The sequence below is a fragment of the Arachis hypogaea genome, chromosome 16 (genome assembly GCF_003086295.3).
Source record: "Arachis hypogaea cultivar Tifrunner chromosome 16, arahy.Tifrunner.gnm2.J5K5, whole genome shotgun sequence".
Classification (NCBI taxonomy): domain Eukaryota; kingdom Viridiplantae; phylum Streptophyta; class Magnoliopsida; order Fabales; family Fabaceae; genus Arachis; species Arachis hypogaea.
The window spans coordinates 79,074,630-79,102,356 of NC_092051.1; the positions used below are offsets into that span (position 1 = coordinate 79,074,630).

The 27,727-nt window shown below is 39.3% G+C and overlaps 2 non-coding genes across 2 annotated transcripts; both read left to right on the forward strand.

Moving 5' to 3' along the window:
* The first annotated feature begins 14,983 nt into the window (after positions 1-14,983).
* Positions 14,984-15,091, forward strand: LOC112760959 (small nucleolar RNA R71). The gene has a single exon (XR_003181371.1). It is a non-coding gene; the product is annotated as a small nucleolar RNA R71 (small nucleolar RNA).
* A 9,148-nt stretch (positions 15,092-24,239) lies between these two features.
* LOC112760960 (small nucleolar RNA R71) lies at positions 24,240-24,347 on the forward strand. Its single transcript, XR_003181372.1, has one exon. It is a non-coding gene; the product is annotated as a small nucleolar RNA R71 (small nucleolar RNA).
* Positions 24,348-27,727: the final 3,380 nt, after the last annotated feature.

Genomic DNA, 27,727 nt, shown 5'->3' on the forward strand with positions numbered 1-27,727 from the left:
CACCACTTGTACTGGGCTTACCCATTCACTGTCTAAGATGGGGTAGATGATATCTGCCTCAAGTAGTCTGGTCACTTCCTTTTTGACAACCTCTAAGATAGTGGGATTCAGTCTTCTTCGGGGTTGACGAACAGGCCTTGTTCCCTCTTCTAAAAGTATTCTGTGCTCACAAACTTAAGGGTTGATGCCTACTATGCCTGTCAAGCTCCACCGAATTGCCTTCTTGTGTCTCCTCAGCACACTAAGTAACTGCTCCTCTTGTTGGAAAGTGAGTTCCCTTGCAATGATTACTGGGATCTTCTGATCATCCTCAAGGTAAGCATACTTGAAGTGGGGTGGTAGAGGCTTTAATTCCAATTTCTGCTTCTGACCGAGCACTGGGTCTTCTGGAGCTGGTGAAAATGGCAAGGTGTCCTGATTGTGTTTAGTGGGTTTCCCCACAGTTGGACCTTGCTCCATGTGCATCTCTTCTATCTCTTCCTGATGAACTGGAGCTACAGTCCCATCAATGATGTCACATTGGAAGACGAAATGATCTTCCGGAGGGTGCTTCATGGCTTTATTCAAATTGAAGCTTACTGCTCGGCCGTCTATTTCAAAAGAGTAGGTTCTTGAAAAGGCATCCAACTTGAACTTTGAAGTCTTCAGGAATGGTCTTCCAAGAAGGATTGATGACGGCTTCCCTGAGTCATTTTGGGGCATCTCTAGGATATAAAAGTCAATGGGAAATGTGAGCCCCTTAATGCCCACCAGCACGTCCTCAGCAATTCCAACCACTGTAATAATGCTCTTATCTGCTAACACAAAATGAGCTGCCGACCTTTTTAAAGGAGGGGGCCTCAAAGCATCATATATGGACAAAGGCATTATACTAACACACGCACCTAAATCACACATGCAGTCAGAAAATATTACACCCCCAATGGTTAAGTTAACTATGCATAGTCCTGGGTCACTACATTTTTTAGGTATATCCCCATTAAAGCATATATGGAACTACCCAAAGGAATAGTTTCCAATTCATTAATCTTATCCTTATGTATGCACAGATCCTTTAGAAATTTTGCATATTTAGGTACTTGCTGAATAACATCAAAAAGGGGAACATTTACCTCAACCTTTTTGAAGATTTCTACCATTTTAGGGTCAAGTTCCATCTGTTTCCTGGATTTCCTTGCAAGGTGTGGAAATGGGATAGGAATAGCGTCTCTTACGACTTCTGCTTCTTTTGGTTCTCCATTCCTTAGTTGAACTGCTTCTTCTTCAACCATGTCTTGTATTTCATCTTCCTCTTCCACGTCCTCCACTTCAACCATCTCTGCATATGGGGCGTGTTCCTGTAGGCTTGGCTCCTCCTGATTCCTCTCTTGCAGTGTGGTTCCGGACCTTAGGGTGATGGCATTGATGCCACCCTTTGGATTGGGTAAGGGTTGAGAAGGAATTCCACTGGAGCTTGCAGGTTGAGTGTTAGAAGTGCTGGATGATCCCATCTGAGAGACGAGAGCTTGTATAGCGGATGTTAGACCGTTGAGTGTACCTTCCATGTTCTTTTGTCCTTGTGCAATGGACTGAAGCAACTCGTCATTGGAAGAGGAGGGGTAAGTGATTTGAGGGACCCGCTGTTGGTTGTTCTGAGGTGCTTGGGCTTGCCTTAGGTGAGGTGCTCTGTAAGGCTGGTTCTGGTTCTGCTATCTGTTGTTCTTATTATTCCATCTCCGATTTCCCTGGTTGTCTCTGCCTCCTCTGTTATAGTTGTCCCTCCAGCCATGGTTGGAATTATCTCTCTAGCTATGGTTGGAGTTGTCTTGCCAACTCTGGTTATAGTTCCCGCCTTGGTTGTAGTTACTGCCTTATTGGTAGGAGCTTTGATTTGGGCGGTCATAGAAATTGTGAGTGGCTGCCAAGGTGTTGTCCTCTTGTTGGAGTTGTGGACACTCATAAGTATAATGACTATAATCAGTGCATATCCCACATACCCTCTGAGGAACCAGTTGTTGTCTATGTTGGGGTGAGGGAGGTTGAGACTGTTGTTGATTCAGGTTTATCTACTTCAGTAGATTGGTTACCTCTCCCAGAGCTTTAGTGAAAGCAGCAGTCTCACCACTAGAGGACACCTCCGCAACAGTCTTAGGATAGTTGGTCCTGTGTCTAGTGTTTCGGGTAGATTCAGCCAGTTCAGCGATCAACTGCCACGCTTCTGTCACCGTCTTGTACTTCTTCAGAGAGCCATTACTTGCAGCATCTAATGTAGTTTTATCTTGAGGCTTCGTACCTTGTGTAAAGTAACTGATCAACACCATCTCATCAATCTTGTGGTGAGGACATGAGTCCAAGAGGTTTCTGAAACATTCCCAATATTTGTAGAGGGTCTCTAATTCTCCTTGGATAATGCAGGAGATCTCTTTCCTTAGTCTGTCTGTAACCTCAGCTGGAAAGTATTTGTCCATAAACTCCCTCCTGAGCGCATCCCAGTCGGTAACTACTGCCTCCAGTTGAATGTAGTACCACTCCCTCGCATTTCCCTCAAGAGAAAATGGGAAGGCCATAAGCAAAATAGTAGTTTCATCTGCACCATGATGCCTAACAGTAGAACAGGTTGTCTGGAAATCCCTAAGGTGCTTTATGGGCTCCTAAGCAGGTAAGCCATGAAACTTGGGTATCAAGTTGATTAGCGACATCCTCAGTCCAAAATCTGCAGCCAGATCTGGGTGACGCGCTTGATACACTTGCAGGGTAAAATCTGGGGTGCCTGCCTCCTGGAGGGTAATCCTCCTAGGTGCTTGATCAGCGGATAATTTATACGTTTTTTGGCATTGTTTTTAGTATGTTTTGAGTATATTTTAATTAGTTTTTATTATATTTTTATTAGTTTTTATTTAAGAATCATACTTCTGGACTTTACTATGAGTTTATGTATTTTTCTATGATTTCAGGTATTTCCTGGCTGAAATTGAGGGACCTAAGCAAAAATCTGATTCAGAGGCTAAAAAAGGACTGCAGATGCTGTTGGATTCTGACCTCCCTGCACTCAAAGTGGATTTTCTAGAGCTACAGATGCCCAATTGGCACGCTCTCAATTGCGTTGGAAAGTAAACATCCTGGGCTTTCCAGAAATATATAATAGTCTATACTTTGCCCGAGATTTGATGGCTCAAGTAGGCGTTACAAGTCAGCTCAAGAATTCTGGCGTTTAACTCCAAAACTGGCACAAAAGCTGGAGTTAAACGCCCAAACTGGCACAAAAACTGGCGTTTAACTCCAAGAAAAGTCTCTACACATGAAAGCTTCAATGCTCAGTCCAAGCACACACCAAGTGGGCCCGGAAGAAGATTTCTGCATTAATTACTGATCTGTAACCCTAGGCTACTAGTTCTCTATAAATAGGACCTTTTGCTATTGTATTTGACACACGAGACATTACTTTGGATACTCTGATAGACCTTTTCATGTTTGGGGCTGGCCTCACGGTCATGCCTAGACTTTGTTCTTATGTATTCTCAACGGTGGAGTTTCTACACACCATAGATTAAGGTGTGGAGCTCTGTTGTTCTTCATGAATTAATACAAGTACTATTGTTTTTCTATTCAACTCAAGTCTATTTCTTCTCCAAGATATTCATTCGTTCTTCAACTTGATGAATGTGATGATCCGTGACACTCATCATCATTCTCACCTATGAACATGTGCCTGACAACCACCTCTGTTCTACTAGCAATGGCTTAAATGCGTATCTCTTGGGTTTCGAATCAAAGATTGGAACCTTCGTGGTATAGGCTAGAATTATTGGCGGCCATTCCTGAGATCCGGAACGTCTAAACCTTGTCTGTGGTATTCTGAGTAGGATCTGGGAAGGGATGACTCTGACGAGCTTCAAACTCGCGATTGTGGGGCGTGTGACAGACGCAAAAGGATCAATGGATCCTATTCCGACATGATCGAGAACTGACAGCTGATTGGCCGATGTTGTGACAGAGCATCAGGACCATTTTAACTGAGAGGACGGGATGTAGCCATTGACAACGGTGATGCCCAACATAAAGCTTGCCATGGAAAGGAGTATGAATGATTGGAAGAAGGCAATAGGAAAGCAGAGGTTCAAGGGGAACAAAGCATCTTCATATGCTTATCTGAAATCCACCAATGAATTACATAAGTATCTCTATCTTTATTTTATGTTTATCTTCATCACCTTAAACTCCATAACCATTTGAATCCGCCTGACTGAGATTTACAAGATGACCATAGCTTGCTTCAAGCTGACAGTCTCCATGGGATCGACCCTTATTCACATAAGGTTTATTACATGGACGACCCAGTGCACTTGCTGGTTAGTTGTGCGGAATTGTGACAAAGTGTGATTCACGTTTGAGAGCTCCAAGTCATTGGCGCCATTGTTGATGATCACAATTTCGTGCACCAAGTTTTTGGCGCCGTTGCCGGGGATTGTTCGAGTTTGGACAACTGACGGTTCATCTTGTTGCTTAGATTAGTTAACTTTATTTTATTTTTATTTTCAAAAAATTCAAAAAAAAAATTTTTATTTTGTTCTTCAGAGTTTTTAAGAATGAATTCTAGAGTTTCATGATGATCTATTGAAGTCTGGCTGGCTGTGAAGCCTTGTCTAACCTTATTGGACCGAGGTTTCAACTTATCATCACAAGAGCTTATTGATTTCTATCAATTTTGCTATTGTTAGCAATGAATTGCTAAAGCTTGGCTGGCCATTGGCCATGTCTAGTGTTTTGGACCGGAGCATTCATTGAAAGCTTGGCTGGCTAGTAAGCCATGTCTAATTCCTGGACCGGAGTCTTAGACTAGCATTACAATGATTCCTGGAACTCGTATTAGAAATTTTGAACCCCTTTATTTTATTTTCCACTCAATTTTCAAAAAAATACAAAAAAATTTTTTAAAATCATAAAACCAAAAATATTTTATGTTTCTTGTTTGAGTCTATTGTCTAATTTTAAGTTTGGTGTCAATTGCATGTTTTTATTCTTGCATTTTTCGAAAATTTATACATATTGTTCTTCATTGATCTTCAAGTTGTTCTTGATAATTTCATTGCTCTGATCTTTAAATTCTCTTGTTTTGTGTGTTTTGTTGTTTCTCATATGCATTCTCAATTTGTTAGTGTCTCTTATATGAAAATATTTAAGTTTGGTGTCTTGCATGCATTGTTTATTTGATCTTAGTTGAAATTTTTATTGTTTCTCATCATTAAAAATTCAAAAATATTTTCAAAATTGTGTCTTTTCAAGTTAATAATACAGAGAATTGAAGATTCAGAACATTCAGCAGAGGAATCAAACAGAAAAAGCTGGGCGTTCAAAACGCCCAGTGAAGAAGGAAAACTGGCGTTTAAACGCCAGCCAGGGCACCTGGCTGGGCGTTTAACGCCCAAAAAGGTAGAGATTTGGGCGTTAAACGCCAGAATGGGCACCATTCTGGGCGTTTAACGCCAGGGTGACACTAGAGGGAAGATTTTGTTTTTAATTCACATTTTTTTTCAAGTGTTCATAATTTTTCAAAATCAAATATTTTTCAAATCATATCTCTTTCAAAATCAATTTCTTTCCATTTTATATTTATTTTCACTATTTTCAAATAACATAAAATGCAAATAAATAAATTCCAACCAATAAATTAGCACTCTATTGCAACTCCCCCGGCAACGGCGCCAAAAATTGACGCGGCAGAAATTTGCAGATTAAGAATTATTAAGAAAAATGGCGTTGCAAGTACAGCTCTTAACCTGCAAAAATCCACTTGTCAATTTAGAAAAGAGTTGTCACAAATTTTAGAAATAAAATACTGGGAGTATGAGTCCCAGGTCGTCTCCCAACGAGTTGCAGGAAGATGTGCTATTTTACTAATCAGAGGTTTTCCAAAATTGTTTTTTTTAGTTTGATAAACAGGAAATTAAATTGGAGAATTTATGTAATTTAAATAAAATCTCGACCGGGAGAAGATTAATCGGAAGTTCTATCCTTGTTGGAATTTTCTCAAGATTAATCAATAATTAGTAGTTGTTTCCACTTAGTTAACTCTCAACGAATGAGGGAAAGTAAAGTGAAAAGTCAACTTCTATTCACAAGTCCTAATCCTCTCCCTTGGGAAGGATTAGAGTTAGTGACTAACAAGCCAACCAACAACGAACCAATTATAATTGAACTCTTGAGTATTCCAACTCAAGGTTCTCCTTTTAATCAACTCCCAATCAAGTTGGGAAACTACTCCATTATCATAAATGTAGACTTTACAAAATAAAAAAGGGGAAATAAAAAGAGACATGATAAACGATAATCAAAGAGATCAATTAAAATAAAAATAGTCTTGCATTAATGAACTCTAAAAGTAATCCAATGTTAACTCTGGACATATTAAGGATATGAAAGAGTAAGTAAAAAGTGAGTAAACAAACTAGAATGACCAAGTCCGGAGGTAGACTCTTCTCAATAACCGAAGCCAAAATCTTCAAATCCTCAATTATAAGTATATAGAAAAAAACCTAGGGGAAGAGTGAAAATCAGATCTAAAAACTCAAAATTATGCGGAATGAATGTCGTCCTTTGTCTCTGCATGTTCCCTGGCTCTAATCTGTGTTTCTGGGCCGAAAACTGGGTTAGAACGCGGCCCAGAATTCATGCCAGCGACTTCTGTAAATTCTGCAGATCGCGCACGCGTTCACGTCATCCGGCATTTTTCCGTGCCACGCGTGCACGTTGTCCACGCATTCGCGTCACTTGTGCAGCTTCCAATCCACGCGGTCGCGTTAGGCACGCGAGCGCGTCACTACGATTTTCTCCAATTCGCGCGGTCGCATGAGCCATAAGCCTGCGTCAGTTCTCGCTGGTCATCTCCTCAACTTCTTGTGTTCCTTCCATATTTGCAAGCTTCCTCTTCATTCTCTAAGCCATTCCTGCCCTATGAAACCTGAAACACTTAACAAATGGATCACAACATCGAATGGTATAAAGGAAGATAAAATAAAAAAATATAAAATTAAAAGATCTTTAATAAGCAAGTTTTCAATCATAGAACATTTTTAGGAAGGATTTGTAAATACATGCAAATCATATGAATATGTGGGTGAAGACTTGATAAAACCACACAATTAAACACAATATAAATCATAAAATAGTGGTTTATCACTGACTTCCAGAGCTTTCCAGAAATATATAACAGTCCATAGTTTGCTTTGGATTAGAAGGCCCAAAACTGTCATCCAACGCCAGCCTCCTACCCCCTTCCAGGTGTCCAGTTCCCAAAGAGTAGAGCCTAGAGTCCAAAGGCCTAGAGGACCCCGTAGCTGGCATTCCATGCCCAAGGAGCCTCATAGCTCGTAGATCTCATCAAAGATTAGCCCAAGCACTCAGCAAGTGGGCCCCAGAAGTAGATTTTAGCCCTAAATAGACTGTTTTACCTTAGTAGTCATTTGTTTAGTATTTAAGGGATTAGATTCATGTTATTCGTACACTTTTACCACCATTCAGCATTATTTTCGTTTTTCCATTGTTTTTACCTCTGTATGAGTTTCTAAACCTCCTAGGTTGAGGGGAGGAACCCTGTTGAGTTTTATGAATTAATAAAAGTATTACTGTTTCTCTTCGATCCGTGTTTGATTAATTCAAAGATGTTTATTCGTTCTTCATCAATATGAATGCATTGAACTGGCATAAGGTTATCACATTCTACATGGGTTCAGAGTACGTCTTTCATCGGACAATGATGAACCACCAGCTTGAATACACGTCTCTCAGATGGCTAATCCACGACTTCGTTGGAGACTTCTCAAGACATTCGTACAAGTGCAACCAAGTTTTTGGCGTCGTTGCTGGGGATTGTTGAGTTTGAACAAACTGCCAGATTGTTTTGATCCTTAGATCAGGTAAGTTTATTTTACATTATTTTAATTGAGTCTTTAATTCTTGTTTTCTTCTTCTTCAATTTTCAAAAATTCTTAAAACTTTTTCAAAAATATTTTTCTTTTCTTTGCTTAATTTTTGTTCTTGGTTTCAGTCCTGCATGTTCATGCTTTTAAATTTCAAAAATTTTTAAACTCTTTCAAAAACCTTTTTCATATAGCTTATTTTTGGCATCCTATAATTGTTTTCTTTGAGTCATAGTGTTAATGTTCTTGTTGAGTCTTACATTCTTTTTGAGTCCTATTTTCAAAAATAATTTTTCTCTGTTTAAATCTTGTTTCAATTTTAAGTTTGGTGTTTTCTTTTTAATTTTCTTGCAATTTTTTGAAAATTTTGTTTTAGTTTTCTAAAAATTTTAAGTTTATTGTTCTTGTGTTCCTTGAGTCTTTAAATTTTGTTCATTGTGTTCTTGTGAGTTGGTGCACGAAATTGTGATCTCCAGGCTCGAACAAATCCTGGTAATGGCTCCAGAGCTTGGTGCTCTGATCTTAATTCATAATTGTCACAACTTCGATACAACTAACCAGCAAGTGCACTGGGTCGTCCAAGTAATACCTTACGTGAGTAAGGGTCGAATCCCGCGGAGATTGTTGGTATGAAGCAAGCTATGGTCATCTTGTAAATCTCAGTCAGGCGGATTTAAACATGATACTTTATTAGATTAAAATAAACAATAAAAGGGATAGAGATACTTATGTAGATTCATTGGCAGGAATTTCAGATAAGCGAATGGAGATGCTTTTCGTTCCTCTGAACCTCTGCTTTCCTGCTATCTTCATCCAATAAGTCTTACTCCTTTCCATGGCTGGCTTTATGTGATACATCACCACTGTCAATGGCTACTTTCGGTCATCTCTCGGGAAAATGATCCAATGCCCTGTCACGGCACGGCTAATCGTCTGGAGGCATCACCCTTGCCAATGGCTTCATCTTATCCTCTCAGTGAATAATATGCTCACGCACCCTGTCACGGCACGGCTATTCATCTGTCGGTTCTCGATCATGCTGGAATAGGATTTACTATCCTTTTGCGTCTGTCACTAACGCCCTACAATCGCGAGTTAGGAGCTCGTCACAGTCATTCATTCATTGAATCCTACTTGGAATACCACAGACAAGGTTTAGACCTTCCGGATTCTCTTGAATGCCGCCATCATTCTAGCTTACGCCACGAAGATCCTGGTTAGGAGATCTAAGAGATACTCATTGTAGCTTAATTCATGTAGAACAGAAGTGTTTGTCAGACACGCGTTCATAAAGGAGAAGGATGATGAGCGTCACACATAATCATCACCTTCATCACGTTCTTGGGTACGAATGGATATCTTAGAAGAGAAATAAGAAGAGTTGAATAGAAAACAGTAGTACTTTGCATTAATCTTTGAGGAACAGCAGAGCTCCACACCTTAATCTATGGAGTATAGAAACTCTACCGTATGAAAATACATAAGTGAAGGTCCAGGCATGGCCGAGATGGCCAGCCCCCTAAACGAGATCAATAGTCTCCTAAGATGAACAATGGAATAAAACTGAGACCAAAGATGGTCAAAAAGACTAGTAAAGGGTCCTATTTATAATAAACTAGCTACTAGGGTTTACATGAGTAAGTAATTGATGCATAAATCCACTTCCTGGGCCCACTTGGTGTGTGTTTGGGCTGAGCTTAAGTGTATCACGTGCAGAGGCCATTTGTGGAGTTGAACGCCAGTTTCTGTGCCAGTTTGGGCGTTCAACTCTGGTTTTGGATCCTTTTCTGGCGCTGGACGCCAGATTTGGGCAGAAGGCTGGCGTTGAACACCAGTTTACGTCGTCAATTCTTGGCCAAAGTATGGACTATTATATATTTCTGGAAAGCCCTGGATGTCTACTTTCCAACGCAATTGAAATCGCGCCATTTCGAGTTCTGTAGCTCCAGAAAATCCACTTTGAGTGCAGGGAGGTCAGAATCCAACAGCATCAGCAGTGCTTTTTCAACCTCTGAATCTGATTTTTGCTCAAGTTCCTCAATTTCAGCCAGAAAATACCTGAAATCACAGAAAAACACACAAACTCATAGTAAAGTCCAGAAATGTGAATTTAACATAAAAACTAAGGAAAACATCCCTAAAAGTAACTAGATCCTACTAAAAACATACTAAAAACAATGTCAAAAAGCGTATAAATTATCCGCTCATCACAACACCAAACTTAAATTGTTGCTTGTCCCCAAGCAACTGAAAATAAAATAGGATAAAAAGAAGAGAATATACTATAAATTCCAAACTATCAATGAAACATTGCTCCAATCATATGAGCGGGACTTATAGCTTTTTGCCTCTTGAATAGTTTTGGCATCTCACTTTATCCATTGAGGTTCAGAATGATTGGCATCTATAGGAACTCAGAGTTCAGATAGTGTTATTGTTTCTCCTAGTTCAGTATGATGATTCTTGAACACAGCTATTTTATGAGTCTTGGCCGTGGCCCTAAGCACTTTGTTTTCCAGTATTACCACCGGATACATAAATGCCACAGACACATAATTGGGTGAACCTTTTCAGATTGTGACTCAGCTTTGCTAGAGTCCCCAATTAGAGGTGTCCAGGGTTCTTAAGCACACTCTTTTTTTGCTTTGGACCTTGACTTTAACCGCTCAGTCTCAAGTTTTCACTTGACACCTACACGCCACAAGCACATGGTTAGGGACAGCTTGGTTTAGCCGCTTAGACCAGGATTTTATTCCTTTAGGCCCTCCTATCCACTGATGCTCAAAGCCTTGGGATCCTTTTTATTTTCCCTTGCCTTTTGGTTTTAAGAGCTATTGGCTTTTTCTGCTTGCTTTTTCTTTTTCTTTCTATTTTTTTCTTCGCCTATATTTTTTTTTTTCTGCAAGCTTTGTTCTTTGCTGCTTTTTCTTGCTTCAAGAATCATTTTTTTTTATTTTTCAGATTATCAAATAACATGTCTCCTAGTCATCATTCTTTCAAGAGCCAACATATTTAACATTCTTAAACAACAACTTCAAAAGACATATGCACTGTTCAAGCATAAATTCAGAAAATAAGAAGCATTGTCACCACATCAATATAATTAAGCTAAGTTCAAGGATAAATTCGAAACTCATGTACTTCTTGTTCTTTTGAATTAAAATAGTTTTTATTTAAGAGAGGTGATGGATTCATTGGACATTCATAACTTTAAGACAAAGTTACTAACTACTAATGATCATGTAATGAAGACACAAACATAGATAAGCACATAACATAGAAAACGAAAAACAGAAGAAAGAAGAACAAGGAATGAATCCACCTTAGTGATGGTGGCGTTTTCTTCTTGAGGAACCAATGATGTCCTTGAGCTCTTCTCTGTCTCTTCCTTGTCTTTGTTGCTCCTCCCTCATTGCTTTCTGATCTTCTCTTATTTCATGGAGCATGATGGAGTGCTCTTGATGTTCCACCCTTAGTTGTCCCATATTGGAACTCAATTCTCCTAGGGAGGTGTTGATTTGCTCCCAATAGTTATGTGGAGGAAAGTGCATTTGAGGCATCTCAGGGATCTCATGGAAGTGAGCTTCTTGCGCCTCTTGAGCTCCATGACTGGGCTCTCTTGCTTGCTCCATCTTTTTCTTAGTGATGGGCTTGTCTTCTTTGATGAGGATATCTCCTTCTATGTCAATCCCAGCTGAATTGCATAGGTGGAAAATGAGGTGAGGAAAGGCTAACCTTGCCATAGTGGAGGACTTGTCAGCCACCTTGTAGAGTTCTTGAGGTATAATCTCATGAACTTCCACCTCTTCTCCAATCATGATGCTATAGATCATGATGGCCCGGTCTATAGTAACTTCAGACCGGTTGCTAGTGAGAATGATTGAGCATTGAATAAACTCCAGCCATCCTCTAGCAATAGGCTTGAGGTCCAATCTTCTTAGTTGAACCGGTTTGCCTTTGGAGTCAATCTTCCATTGAGCTCCTTCTACACATATGTCCATAAGGACTTGGTCCAACCTTTGATCAAAGTTGACTCTCCTTGTGTAGGGGCGTGCGTTCTCTTCCATGTATGGCAAGTTGAACGCCAACCTCACATTCTCCTGGACTAAAATCTAAGTATTTCCCCCGAACCATTGTAACATAGTTCTTTGGATCCGGGTTCTTACTTTGATCATGGTTCTTCGTGATCCATGCATTGGCATAGAACTCTTGAACCATTAGGATGCCGACTTGTTGGATGGGATTTGTTAGAACTTCCCAACCTCTTCTTTGAATTTCATGTCGGATCTCCGGATACTCATTTCTTTTGAGTTTAAAAGGGACCTCAGGGATCACCTTCTTCTTGGCCACAACATCATAGAAGTGGTCTTGATGGGCTTTGGAGATGAATCTTTCCATCTCCCATGACTCGGATGTGGAAGCTTTTGTCTTCCCTTTCCCTCTTCTAGAGGATTCTCCGGTCTTGGGTGCCATCAATGGTAATGGAAAAACAAAAAAGCTATGCTTTTACCACACCAAACTTAGAAAATTGCTCGCCCTCGAGCAATAAACAAAAGAATAGAAGAAGAAGAAGAAGAAGAAATATGGAGAGGGAAAGGGAGATGTGGTTTCGGCTAAGGAGAGTGTAGAGGGGTGTGTTATGTGAATTTGATGAAGAATGGAGGTCTTTATATAGGGAAGGGAGGGGGGTTTAAGGTTCGGCCATATGGGTGGGTTTGGGTGGGAAATTGGTTTTGAATTTTGAAGGTAGGTGGAGTTTATGAGGTAGGTTTATTGGGAAGAGTGGGTGGATGTGAATGGTGAAGGTTTAATGGGGGAGAGAGATTGAGGTGATTGGTGAAGGGCTTTTTAGGGAAGAGTGTTTATGGGGTTGTGTGAAAGAGAGTGGTGAGAAGAAGTGAGTGGAGGTAGGTGGGGATCCTGTGGGGTCCACAGATCCTGAGTGGATCCTGTGGGGTCCACAGATCCTGAGGTTTTCAAGGATTTACATCCCTGCACCCCTTAGGCATGTAAAAATGCCTTTGTATCCAACTCTGGGCGTTCAGCGCCAGGTTGGTGGCCATTTTGGGCGTTCAACGCCCATTTGTGTGCCATTTCTGGCGTTGAACGCCAGAACCATGCCTGTTCTGGCGTTCAGCGCCCAGAAGCTGCCCATTTTGGGCGTTCAGCGCCAGAACCATGCTCTGTTCTGGCGCTGAACGCCAGACAGATGCTCCTCCAGGGTGTGATTTTTCTTCTGCTGTTTTTGATTCCGTTTTCAATTTTTATATTTATTTTGTGACTCCACATGATCATGAACCTAAGAAAATATGAAAAATAATATGAATTAGATAAACATTGGGTTGCCTCCCAACAAGCGCTTCTTTAATGTCAATAGCTTGACAGTGGGCTCTCATGGAGCCTCACAGATGTGCAGAGCTTTGTTGAGACTCTCCAACACCAAACTTAGAGTTTGGATATGGGAGTTCAACACCAAACTTAGAGTTTGGTTGTGGCCTCCCAACACCAAACTTAGAGTTTGACTGTGGGGGCTCTGGTTGACTCTGCTTTGAGAGAAGCTTTTCAAGCTTCCTCTCCATGGTTGCAGAGGGAGATCCTTGAGTTTTGAATACAAGGGAGTTCTCATTCCATTGAAGGACTATTTCACCTCTGTCAACATCAATCACAGCTCTTGCTGTGGCCAGGAAAGGTCTTCCTAGGATGATGGATTCATCCTCTTCCTTTCCAGTATCCAGGACTATGAAATCAGTAGGTATGTAAAGGCCCTCAACCTTTACTAATACATCTTCTACTTGTCCATAAGCCTGTCTTCTTGAGCTGTCTGCCATCTCTAGTGAGATTTTAGCAGCTTGCACCCCATAGATTCCCAGTTTCTCTATTACAGAGAGGGGCATGAGGTTTATTCCTGAACCAAGGTCACACAGAGCCTTAAAGATCATGGTGCCTATGGTACAGGGTATTATGAACTTTTCAGGATCCTGTCTCTTCTGAGGCAATGTCAGTTGATCCAGATCACTTAGTTCATTGATGAACAAGGGAGGTTCAACTTCCCAAGCATCAATGCCAAACAATTTGGCATTCAGCTTCATGATTGCACCAAGAAACTTGGCAGTTTGCTCTTCAGTGACATCCTCATTCTCTTCAGAAGAGGAATACTCATCAGAGCTCATGAAGGGCATAAGGAGGTTCAATGGAATCTCTATGGTCTCTAGATGAGCCTCAGACTCCTTTGGTTCCCCAGAAGGACGCTCCTTATTGATCACTGGACGTCCCAGGAGGTCTTCCTCCTTGGGATTCACGTCCTCTCCTCTCCTCAGAGGTTCGGCCATGGCGCTTATGTCAATGGCCTTGCACTCTCCTTTTGGGTTCTCTTCTGTATTGCTTGGGAGAGTACTAGGAGGGATTTCAGTGATCCTTTTACTCAGCTGGCCCACTTGTGCTTCCAGATTTCTAATGGAAGACCTTGTTTCATTCATGAAACTTACAGTGGCCTTAGATAGATCAGAGACTAGATTTGCTAAATTAGAAGCATTTTGTTCAGAGTTCTCTGTCTGTTGCTGAGTTGATGATGGAAAAGGCTTGCTATTGCTAAACCTGTTTCTTCCACCATTATTAAAGCCTTGTTGAGGCTTTTGATCCTTCCATGAGAAATTTGGATGATTTCTCCATGATGAGTTATAGGTGTTTCCATAAGGTTCACCTAAGTAGTTAACCTCTGTTATTGCAGGGTTCTCAGGATCATAAGCTTCTTCTTCAGAAGATGCCTCTTGAGTACTGTTGGATGCAGCTTGCATTCCATGCAGACTCTGAGAAATCATATTGACTTGCTGAGTCAATATTTTATTCTGAGCCAATATGGCATTCAGAGTATCAACCTCAAGAACTCCCTTCTTCATAGGCGTCCCATTATTCACAGGATTCCTTTCAGAAGTGTACATGAACTGGTTATTTGCAACCATGTCAATGAGTTCTTGAGCTTCTGCAGGCGTTTTCTTTAGGTGAATGGATCCACCTGCAGAAGTGTCCAGTGACATCTTTGATAGCTCAGATAAACCATCATAGAATATATCCAGGATGGTCCATTCTGAAAGCATGTCAGAAGGACACTTTTTGGTCAACTGTTTGTATCTTTCCCAAGCTTCATAGAGGGATTCACCTTCTTTCTGTCTGAAGGTTTGAACATCAGCTCTAAGCTTGCTCAGCTTTTGAGGAGGAAAGTACTTGGCTAAGAAAGCCGTGACCAGCTTATCCCAAGAGTTCAGGCTGTCTTTAGGTTGAGAATCCAACCATAATCTAACTCTGTCTCTTACAGCAAAGGGGAAAAGCATGAGCCTGTAGACTTCAGGATCTACTCCATTAGTCTTAACAGTATCACATATCTGCAAGAATTCAGTTAAGAACTGAAAAGGATCTTCAGATGGAAGTCCATGAAACTTGCAGTTCTGCTGCATCAGAGAAACTAATTGAGGTTTCAGCTCAAAGTTGTTTGCTCCAATGGCAGGAATGGAGATGCTTCTTCCATGTAAATTGGAATTAGGTGCAGTAAAGTCACCAAGCATCTTCCTTACATTATTATTATTTTCGGCTGCCATCTCCTCTGCCTGTTCGAAAATTTCTGAAAGGTTATCTCTGGATTGGTGTATTTTAGCTTCTCTTAATTTTCTCTTCAGAGTCCTTTCAGGTTCTGGATCTGCTTCCACAAGAATGCTCTTATCCTTGCTCCTGCTCATATGACAAAGAAGAAGGCACAGAAAAATAATAATAATAATAATAATAGAGATCCTTTATACCACAGTATAGGGATCCCTTTGTGAGTGGAAGAAAAGGGGGAGACAAAGAATGTAATATAAAGGAAGAAACACAACTGTGAGAATGGAAGAGATGTGAGATGAGATGTTAGGATATGAATGAATAAATAGAATAGGATGGGGGAGGTATAAATTTCGAAAATTATTTTGAAAAGGAGTTAGTGATTTTTGAAAATTGGTTTTTGAAAAAATGTTTAGTAATTTTTTTTTTCGAAAATTTTTTTTTTTGAAATCAAAAATAAAAATTAAAAATAATTAGTTAATTAAAAAGAAATTTTGAAAAAGGGGGAAGATATTTTCGAAAATAGAGAGAGAGAGTTAGTTAGGTAGTTTTGAAAAAGTTAAGAAACAAACAAAAAGTTAGTTAGTTAGTTGAAACAAATTTTGAAAAAGATAAGAAGTTAGGAGGTTAGAAAAGATATTTTGAAAAGATATTTTTGAAAAAGATAAGATGAGAAGATATTTTTGAAAAGATATGATAGAAATTAGTTTTTGAAAAAGATTTGATTTTTAAAATCACAATTAATGACTTGATTCATAAGAAATCACAAGATATGATTCTAGAACTCAAAGTTTGAATCTTTCTTAACAAGCAAGTAACAAACTTCAAATTTTTGAATCAAAACATTAATTGATTATGCTATTTTCGAAAATTTGTTATAAAAATAAGAAAAAGATTTTTGAAAAATATTTTTGGAATTTTCGAAAATAATTAAGAATTTTGAAAAAGATTTGATTTTTGAAAAAGATTTTGAAAAAGATAAGATTTTCAAATTGAAAATTTGATTTGACTCATGAAAAACAATTTGATTTTAAAAATTTTTGAAAAAGTCAATCCAAATTTTCGAATTTGATGAGAGAAAAAAAGGAAAGATATTTTTTTGATTTTTGAAATTTTTATGAAAAACATGAAAATTATGCAATGCATGAAATTTTTAGATCAAAACAATGAATGCATGCATGAATGATATGAATGTCAAGATGAACACCAAGAACACTATGAATGTCAAGATGAACATCAAGAACATAATTTTGAAAAATTTTTAATGCAAAGAAAACATGCAAGACACCAAACTTAGAATTCTTTAATGCTTACGCACGAAGAATTCAAGAATGCATATCATAAACATGAAAAGACACAAAACAAAAAATCATCAAGATCAAACAAGAAGACTTACCAAGAACAACTTGAAGATCATGAAGAACACTATGAATGCATGAATTTTCGAAAAATGCAAGATGCACATGCAATTGACACCAAACTTATAATATGACTCAAGACTCAAACAAGAAACATGAAATATTTTTTATTTTTATGATTTTCTAAATTTTTTTGTATTTTTCGAAAATTATATGAAAAAGGGAAAATTAAGGATTCCAAAATTTTTAATATGAATTCCAGGAATCTTACCATGTTAGTCTTAAAGCTCCAATCAAAGGGTCTGGCATGGCTTAACAGCCAGCCAAGCTTTAACATATAATTACATGGGCTGGAGTGATTAGTTGAATACCAATCCCAAAGTAGTTTGGGTATGGCTTTACAGCCAGATATGATTCAACATATTTCATGAAACACTAGAATTCATTCTTAAAAATTTTGAAGCCATAGAATAATTTATTTTTGAAAACATTATTTTTAGTAAAAAAAATTTTTTTTTTCGAAAACAAGTGAGGAATTTTTGAAAGATTTTTGAAAAATTTTTGAAAACAAAACAAAAAGAAAATTACCTAATCTGAGCAACAAGATGAACTGTCAGTTGTCCAAACTCAAACAATCCCCGGCAACGGCGCCAAAAACTTGGTGCTGTTGCCGGATCAAAAGGGAATCTGGCACTGATGTTACCGGACCAAAAGCTTGCCGAAAACTCAAACAATCCCCGGCAACGGCGCCAAAAACTTGGTGCACGAAATTGTGATCTCCAGGCTCGAACAAATCCTGGTAATGGCTCCAGAGCTTGGTGCTCTGATCTTAATTCATAATTGTCACAACTTCGATACAACTAACCAGCAAGTGCACTGGGTCGTCCAAGTAATACCTTACGTGAGTAAGGGTCGAATCCCGCGGAGATTGTTGGTATGAAGCAAGCTATGGTCATCTTGTAAATCTCAGTCAGGCGGATTTAAACATGATACTTTATTAGATTAAAATAAACAATAAAAGGGATAGAGATACTTATGTAGATTCATTGGCAGGAATTTCAGATAAGCGAATGGAGATGCTTTTCGTTCCTCTGAACCTCTGCTTTCCTGCTATCTTCATCCAATAAGTCTTACTCCTTTCCATGGCTGGCTTTATGTGATACATCACCACTGTCAATGGCTACTTTCGGTCATCTCTCGGGAAAATGATCCAATGCCCTGTCACGGCACGGCTAATCGTCTGGAGGCATCACCCTTGCCAATGGCTTCATCTTATCCTCTCAGTGAATAATATGCTCACGCACCCTGTCACGGCACGGCTATTCATCTGTCGGTTCTCGATCATGCTGGAATAGGATTTACTATCCTTTTGCGTCTGTCACTAACGCCCTACAATCGCGAGTTAGGAGCTCGTCACAGTCATTCATTCATTGAATCCTACTTGGAATACCACAGACAAGGTTTAGACCTTCCGGATTCTCTTGAATGCCGCCATCATTCTAGCTTACGCCACGAAGATCCTGGTTAGGAGATCTAAGAGATACTCATTGTAGCTTAATTCATGTAGAACAGAAGTGTTTGTCAGACACGCGTTCATAAAGGAGAAGGATGATGAGCGTCACACATAATCATCACCTTCATCACGTTCTTGGGTACGAATGGATATCTTAGAAGAGAAATAAGAAGAGTTGAATAGAAAACAGTAGTACTTTGCATTAATCTTTGAGGAACAGCAGAGCTCCACACCTTAATCTATGGAGTATAGAAACTCTACCGTATGAAAATACATAAGTGAAGGTCCAGGCATGGCCGAGATGGCCAGCCCCCTAAACGAGATCAATAGTCTCCTAAGATGAACAATGGAATAAAACTGAGACCAAAGATGGTCAAAAAGACTAGTAAAGGGTCCTATTTATAATAAACTAGCTACTAGGGTTTACATGAGTAAGTAATTGATGCATAAATCCACTTCCTGGGCCCACTTGGTGTGTGTTTGGGCTGAGCTTAAGTGTAGCACGTGCAGAGGCCATTTGTGGAGTTGAACGCCAGTTTCTGTGCCAGTTTGGGCGTTCAACTCTGGTTTTGGATCCTTTTCTGGCGCTGGACGCCAGATTTGGGCAGAAGGCTGGCGTTGAACACCAGTTTACGTCGTCAATTCTTGGCCAAAGTATGGACTATTATATATTTCTGGAAAGCCCTGGATGTCTACTTTCCAACGCAATTGAAATCGCGCCATTTCGAGTTCTGTAGCTCCAGAAAATCCACTTTGAGTGCAGGGAGGTCAGAATCCAACAGCATCAGCAGTGCTTTTTCAACCTCTGAATCTGATTTTTGCTCAAGTTCCTCAATTTCAGCCAGAAAATACCTGAAATCACAGAAAAACACACAAACTCATAGTAAAGTCCAGAAATGTGAATTTAACATAAAAACTAAGGAAAACATCCCTAAAAGTAACTAGATCCTACTAAAAACATACTAAAAACAATGTCAAAAAGCGTATAAATTATCCGCTCATCACAACACCAAACTTAAATTGTTGCTTGTCCCCAAGCAACTGAAAATAAAATAGGATAAAAAGAAGAGAATATACTATAAATTCCAAACTATCAATGAAACATTGCTCCAATCATATGAGCGGGACTTATAGCTTTTTGCCTCTTGAATAGTTTTGGCATCTCACTTTATCCATTGAGGTTCAGAATGATTGGCATCTATAGGAACTCAGAGTTCAGATAGTGTTATTGTTTCTCCTAGTTCAGTATGATGATTCTTGAACACAGCTATTTTATGAGTCTTGGCCGTGGCCCTAAGCACTTTGTTTTCCAGTATTACCACCGGATACATAAATGCCACAGACACATAATTGGGTGAACCTTTTCAGATTGTGACTCAGCTTTGCTAGAGTCCCCAATTAGAGGTGTCCAGGGTTCTTAAGCACACTCTTTTTTTGCTTTGGACCTTGACTTTAACCGCTCAGTCTCAAGTTTTCACTTGACACCTACACGCCACAAGCACATGGTTAGGGACAGCTTGGTTTAGCCGCTTAGACCAGGATTTTATTCCTTTAGGCCCTCCTATCCACTGATGCTCAAAGCCTTGGGATCCTTTTTATTTGCCCTTGCCTTTTGGTTTTAAGAGCTATTGGCTTTTTCTGCTTGCTTTTTCTTTTTCTTTCTATTTTTTTCTTCGCCTATATTTTTTTTTTTTCTGCAAGCTTTGTTCTTTGCTGCTTTTTCTTGCTTCAAGAATCATTTTTTTTTATTTTTCAGATTATCAAATAACATGTCTCCTAGTCATCATTCTTTCAAGAGCCAACATATTTAACATTCTTAAACAACAACTTCAAAAGACATATGCACTGTTCAAGCATAAATTCAGAAAATAAGAAGCATTGTCACCACATCAATATAATTAAGCTAAGTTCAAGGATAAATTCGAAACTCATGTACTTCTTGTTCTTTTGAATTAAAATAGTTTTTATTTAAGAGAGGTGATGGATTCATTGGACATTCATAACTTTAAGACAAAGTTACTAACTACTAATGATCATGTAATGAAGACACAAACATAGATAAGCACATAACATAGAAAACGAAAAACAGAAGAAAGAAGAACAAGGAATGAATCCACCTTAGTGATGGTGGCGTTTTCTTCTTGAGGAACCAATGATGTCCTTGAGCTCTTCTCTGTCTCTTCCTTGTCTTTGTTGCTCCTCCCTCATTGCTTTCTGATCTTCTCTTATTTCATGGAGCATGATGGAGTGCTCTTGATGTTCCACCCTTAGTTGTCCCATATTGGAACTCAATTCTCCTAGGGAGGTGTTGATTTGCTCCCAATAGTTATGTGGAGGAAAGTGCATTTGAGGCATCTCAGGGATCTCATGGAAGTGAGCTTCTTGCGCCTCTTGAGCTCCATGACTGGGCTCTCTTGCTTGCTCCATCTTTTTCTTAGTGATGGGCTTGTCTTCTTTGATGAGGATATCTCCTTCTATGTCAATCCCAGCTGAATTGCATAGGTGGAAAATGAGGTGAGGAAAGGCTAACCTTGCCATAGTGGAGGACTTGTCAGCCACCTTGTAGAGTTCTTGAGGTATAATCTCATGAACTTCCACCTCTTCTCCAATCATGATGCTATGGATCATGATGGCCCGGTCTATAGTAACTTCAGACCGGTTGCTAGTGAGAATGATTGAGCATTGAATAAACTCCAGCCATCCTCTAGCAATAGGCTTGAGGTCCAATCTTCTTAGTTGAACCGGTTTGCCTTTGGAGTCAATCTTCCATTGAGCTCCTTCTACACATATGTCCATAAGGACTTGGTCCAACCTTTGATCAAAGTTGACTCTCCTTGTGTAGGGGCGTGCGTTCTCTTCCATGTATGGCAAGTTGAACGCCAACCTCACATTCTCCTGGACTAAAATCTAAGTATTTCCCCCGAACCATTGTAACATAGTTCTTTGGATCCGGGTTCTTACTTTGATCATGGTTCTTCGTGATCCATGCATTGGCATAGAACTCTTGAACCATTAGGATGCCGACTTGTTGGATGGGATTTGTTAGAACTTCCCAACCTCTTCTTTGAATTTCATGTCGGATCTCCGGATACTCATTTCTTTTGAGTTTAAAAGGGACCTCAGGGATCACCTTCTTCTTGGCCACAACATCATAGAAGTGGTCTTGATGGGCTTTGGAGATGAATCTTTCCATCTCCCATGACTCGGATGTGGAAGCTTTTGTCTTCCCTTTCCCTCTTCTAGAGGATTCTCCGGTCTTGGGTGCCATCAATGGTAATGGAAAAACAAAAAGGCTATGCTTTTACCACACCAAACTTAGAAAATTGCTCGCCCTCGAGCAATAAACAAAAGAATAGAAGAAGAAGAAGAAGAAGAAATATGGAGAGGGAAAGGGAGATGTGGTTTCGGCCAAGGAGAGTGTAGAGGGGTGTGTTATGTGAATTTGATGAAGAATGGAGGTCTTTATATAGGGAAGGGAGGGGGGTTTAAGGTTCGGCCATATGGGTGGGTTTGGGTGGGAAATTGGTTTTGAATTTTGAAGGTAGGTGGAGTTTATGAGGTAGGTTTATTGGGAAGAGTGGGTGGATGTGAATGGTGAAGGTTTAATGGGGGAGAGAGATTGAGGTGATTGGTGAAGGGCTTTTTAGGGAAGAGTGTTTATGGGGTTGTGTGAAAGAGAGTGGTGAGAAGAAGTGAGTGGAGGTAGGTGGGGATCCTGTGGGGTCCACAGATCCTGAGTGGATCCTGTGGGGTCCACAGATCCTGAGGTTTTCAAGGATTTACATCCCTGCACCCCTTAGGCATGTAAAAATGCCTTTGTATCCAACTCTGGGCGTTCAGCGCCAGGTTGGTGGCCATTTTGGGCGTTCAACGCCCATTTGTGTGCCATTTCTGGCGTTGAACGCCAGAACCATGCCTGTTCTGGCGTTCAGCGCCCAGAAGCTGCCCATTTTGGGCGTTCAGCGCCAGAACCATGCTCTGTTCTGGCGCTGAACGCCAGACAGATGCTCCTCCAGGGTGTGATTTTTCTTCTACTGTTTTTGATTCCGTTTTCAATTTTTATATTTATTTTGTGACTCCACATGATCATGAACCTAAGAAAATATGAAAAATAATATGAATTAGATAAACATTGGGTTGCCTCCCAACAAGCGCTTCTTTAATGTCAATAGCTTGACAGTGGGCTCTCATGGAGCCTCACAGATGTGCAGAGCTTTGTTGAGACTCTCCAACACCAAACTTAGAGTTTGGATATGGGAGTTCAACACCAAACTTAGAGTTTGGTTGTGGCCTCCCAACACCAAACTTAGAGTTTGACTGTGGGGGCTCTGGTTGACTCTGCTTTGAGAGAAGCTTTTCAAGCTTCCTCTCCATGGTTGCAGAGGGAGATCCTTGAGTTTTGAATACAAGGGAGTTCTCATTCCATTGAAGGACTATTTCACCTCTGTCAACATCAATCACAGCTCTTGCTGTGGCCAGGAAAGGTCTTCCTAGGATGATGGATTCATCCTCTTCCTTTCCAGTATCCAGGACTATGAAATCAGTAGGTATGTAAAGGCCCTCAACCTTTACTAATACATCTTCTACTTGTCCATAAGCCTGTCTTCTTGAGCTGTCTGCCATCTCTAGTGAGATTTTAGCAGCTTGCACCCCATAGATTCCCAGTTTCTCTATTACAGAGAGGGGCATGAGGTTTATTCCTGAACCAAGGTCACACAGAGCCTTAAAGATCATGGTGCCTATGGTACAGGGTATTATGAACTTTTCAGGATCCTGTCTCTTCTGAGGCAATGTCAGTTGATCCAGATCACTTAGTTCATTGATGAACAAGGGAGGTTCAACTTCCCAAGCATCAATGCCAAACAATTTGGCATTCAGCTTCATGATTGCACCAAGAAACTTGGCAGTTTGCTCTTCAGTGACATCCTCATTCTCTTCAGAAGAGGAATACTCATCAGAGCTCATGAAGGGCATAAGGAGGTTCAATGGAATCTCTATGGTCTCTAGATGAGCCTCAGACTCCTTTGGTTCCCCAGAAGGACGCTCCTTATTGATCACTGGACGTCCCAGGAGGTCTTCCTCCTTGGGATTCACGTCCTCTCCTCTCCTCAGAGGTTCGGCCATGGCGCTTATGTCAATGGCCTTGCACTCTCCTTTTGGGTTCTCTTCTGTATTGCTTGGGAGAGTACTAGGAGGGATTTCAGTGATCCTTTTACTCAGCTGGCCCACTTGTGCTTCCAGATTTCTAATGGAAGACCTTGTTTCATTCATGAAACTTACAGTGGCCTTAGATAGATCAGAGACTAGATTTGCTAAATTAGAAGCATTTTGTTCAGAGTTCTCTGTCTGTTGCTGAGTTGATGATGGAAAAGGCTTGCTATTGCTAAACCTGTTTCTTCCACCATTATTAAAGCCTTGTTGAGGCTTTTGATCCTTCCATGAGAAATTTGGATGATTTCTCCATGATGAGTTATAGGTGTTTCCATAAGGTTCACCTAAGTAGTTAACCTCTGTTATTGCAGGGTTCTCAGGATCATAAGCTTCTTCTTCAGAAGATGCCTCTTGAGTACTGTTGGATGCAGCTTGCATTCCATGCAGACTCTGAGAAATCATATTGACTTGCTGAGTCAATATTTTATTCTGAGCCAATATGGCATTCAGAGTATCAACCTCAAGAACTCCCTTCTTCATAGGCGTCCCATTATTCACAGGATTCCTTTCAGAAGTGTACATGAACTGGTTATTTGCAACCATGTCAATGAGTTCTTGAGCTTCTGCAGGCGTTTTCTTTAGGTGAATGGATCCACCTGCAGAAGTGTCCAGTGACATCTTTGATAGCTCAGATAAACCATCATAGAATATATCCAGGATGGTCCATTCTGAAAGCATGTCAGAAGGACACTTTTTGGTCAACTGTTTGTATCTTTCCCAAGCTTCATAGAGGGATTCACCTTCTTTCTGTCTGAAGGTTTGAACATCAGCTCTAAGCTTGCTCAGCTTTTGAGGAGGAAAGTACTTGGCTAAGAAAGCCGTGACCAGCTTATCCCAAGAGTTCAGGCTGTCTTTAGGTTGAGAATCCAACCATAATCTAACTCTGTCTCTTACAGCAAAGGGGAAAAGCATGAGCCTGTAGACTTCAGGATCTACTCCATTAGTCTTAACAGTATCACATATCTGCAAGAATTCAGTTAAGAACTGAAAAGGATCTTCAGATGGAAGTCCATGAAACTTGCAGTTCTGCTGCATCAGAGAAACTAATTGAGGTTTCAGCTCAAAGTTGTTTGCTCCAATGGCAGGAATGGAGATGCTTCTTCCATGTAAATTGGAATTAGGTGCAGTAAAGTCACCAAGCATCTTCCTTACATTATTATTATTTTCGGCTGCCATCTCCTCTGCCTGTTCGAAAATTTCTGAAAGGTTATCTCTGGATTGGTGTATTTTAGCTTCTCTTAATTTTCTCTTCAGAGTCCTTTCAGGTTCTGGATCTGCTTCCACAAGAATGCTCTTATCCTTGCTCCTGCTCATATGACAAAGAAGAAGGCACAGAAAAATAATAATAATAATAATAGAGATCCTTTATACCACAGTATAGGGATCCCTTTGTGAGTGGAAGAAAAGGGGGAGACAAAGAATGTAATATAAAGGAAGAAACACAACTGTGAGAATGGAAGAGATGTGAGATGAGATGTTAGGATATGAATGAATAAATAGAATAGGATGGGGGAGGTATAAATTTCGAAAATTATTTTGAAAAGGAGTTAGTGATTTTTGAAAATTGGTTTTTGAAAAAATGTTTAGTAATTTTTTTTTCGAAAATTTTTTTTTTTGAAATCAAAAATAAAAATTAAAAATAATTAGTTAATTAAAAAGAAATTTTGAAAAAGGGGGAAGATATTTTCGAAAATAGAGAGAGAGAGTTAGTTAGGTAGTTTTGAAAAAGTTAAGAAACAAACAAAAAGTTAGTTAGTTAGTTGAAACAAATTTTGAAAAAGATAAGAAGTTAGGAGGTTAGAAAAGATATTTTGAAAAGATATTTTTGAAAAAGATAAGATGAGAAGATATTTTTGAAAAGATATGATAGAAATTAGTTTTTGAAAAAGATTTGATTTTTAAAATCACAATTAATGACTTGATTCATAAGAAATCACAAGATATGATTCTAGAACTCAAAGTTTGAATCTTTCTTAACAAGCAAGTAACAAACTTCAAATTTTTGAATCAAAACATTAATTGATTATGCTATTTTCGAAAATTTGTTATAAAAATAAGAAAAAGATTTTTGAAAAATATTTTTGGAATTTTCGAAAATAATTAAGAATTTTGAAAAAGATTTGATTTTTGAAAAAGATTTTGAAAAAGATAAGATTTTCAAATTGAAAATTTGATTTGACTCATGAAAAACAATTTGATTTTAAAAATTTTTGAAAAAGTCAATCCAAATTTTCGAATTTGATGAGAGAAAAAAAGGAAAGATATTTTTTTGATTTTTGAAATTTTTATGAAAAACATGAAAATTATGCAATGCATGAAATTTTTAGATCAAAACAATGAATGCATGCATGAATGATATGAATGTCAAGATGAACACCAAGAACACTATGAATGTCAAGATGAACATCAAGAACATAATTTTGAAAAATTTTTAATGCAAAGAAAACATGCAAGACACCAAACTTAGAATTCTTTAATGCTTACGCACGAAGAATTCAAGAATGCATATCATAAACATGAAAAGACACAAAACAAAAAATCATCAAGATCAAACAAGAAGACTTACCAAGAACAACTTGAAGATCATGAAGAACACTATGAATGCATGAATTTTCGAAAAATGCAAGATGCACATGCAATTGACACCAAACTTATAATATGACTCAAGACTCAAACAAGAAACATGAAATATTTTTTATTTTTATGATTTTCTAAATTTTTTTGTATTTTTCGAAAATTATATGAAAAAGGGAAAATTAAGGATTCCAAAATTTTTAATATGAATTCCAGGAATCTTACCATGTTAGTCTTAAAGCTCCAATCAAAGGGTCTGGCATGGCTTAACAGCCAGCCAAGCTTTAACATATAATTACATGGGCTGGAGTGATTAGTTGAATACCAATCCCAAAGTAGTTTGGGTATGGCTTTACAGCCAGATATGATTCAACATATTTCATGAAACACTAGAATTCATTCTTAAAAATTTTGAAGCCATAGAATAATTTATTTTTGAAAACATTATTTTTAGTAAAAAAAATTTTTTTTTTCGAAAACAAGTGAGGAATTTTTGAAAGATTTTTGAAAAATTTTTGAAAACAAAACAAAAAGAAAATTACCTAATCTGAGCAACAAGATGAACTGTCAGTTGTCCAAACTCAAACAATCCCCGGCAACGGCGCCAAAAACTTGGTGCTGTTGCCGGATCAAAAGGGAATCTGGCACTGATGTTACCGGACCAAAAGCTTGCCGAAAACTCAAACAATCCCCGGCAACGGCGCCAAAAACTTGGTGCACGAAATTGTGATCTCCAGGCTCGAACAAATCCTGGTAATGGCTCCAGAGCTTGGTGCTCTGATCTTAATTCATAATTGTCACAACTTCGATACAACTAACCAGCAAGTGCACTGGGTCGTCCAAGTAATACCTTACGTGAGTAAGGGTCGAATCCCACGGAGATTGTTGGTATGAAGCAAGCTATGGTCATCTTGTAAATCTCAGTCAAGCGGATTTAAACATGATACTTTATTAGATTAAAATAAACAATAAAAGGGATAGAGATACTTATGTAGATTCATTGGCAGGAATTTCAGATAAGCGAATGGAGATGCTTTTCGTTCCTCTGAACCTCTGCTTTCCTGCTATCTTCATCCAATAAGTCTTACTCCTTTCCATGGCTGGCTTTATGTGATACATCACCACTGTCAATGGCTACTTTCGGTCATCTCTCGGGAAAATGATCCAATGCCCTGTCACGGCACGGCTAATCGTCTGGAGGCATCACCCTTGCCAATGGCTTCATCTTATCCTCTCAGTGAATAATATGCTCACGCACCCTGTCACGGCACGGCTATTTATCTGTCGGTTCTCGATCATGCTGGAATAGGATTTACTATCCTTTTGCGTCTGTCACTAACGCCCTGCAATCGCGAGTTAGGAGCTCGTCACAGTCATTCATTCATTGAATCCTACTTGGAATACCACAGACAAGGTTTAGACCTTCCGGATTCTCTTGAATGCCGCCATCATTCTAGCTTACGCCACGAAGATCCTGGTTAGGAGATCTAAGAGATACTCATTCTAGCTTAATTCATGTAGAACAGAAGTGTTTGTCAGACACGCGTTCATAAAGGAGAAGGATGATGAGCGTCACACATAATCAT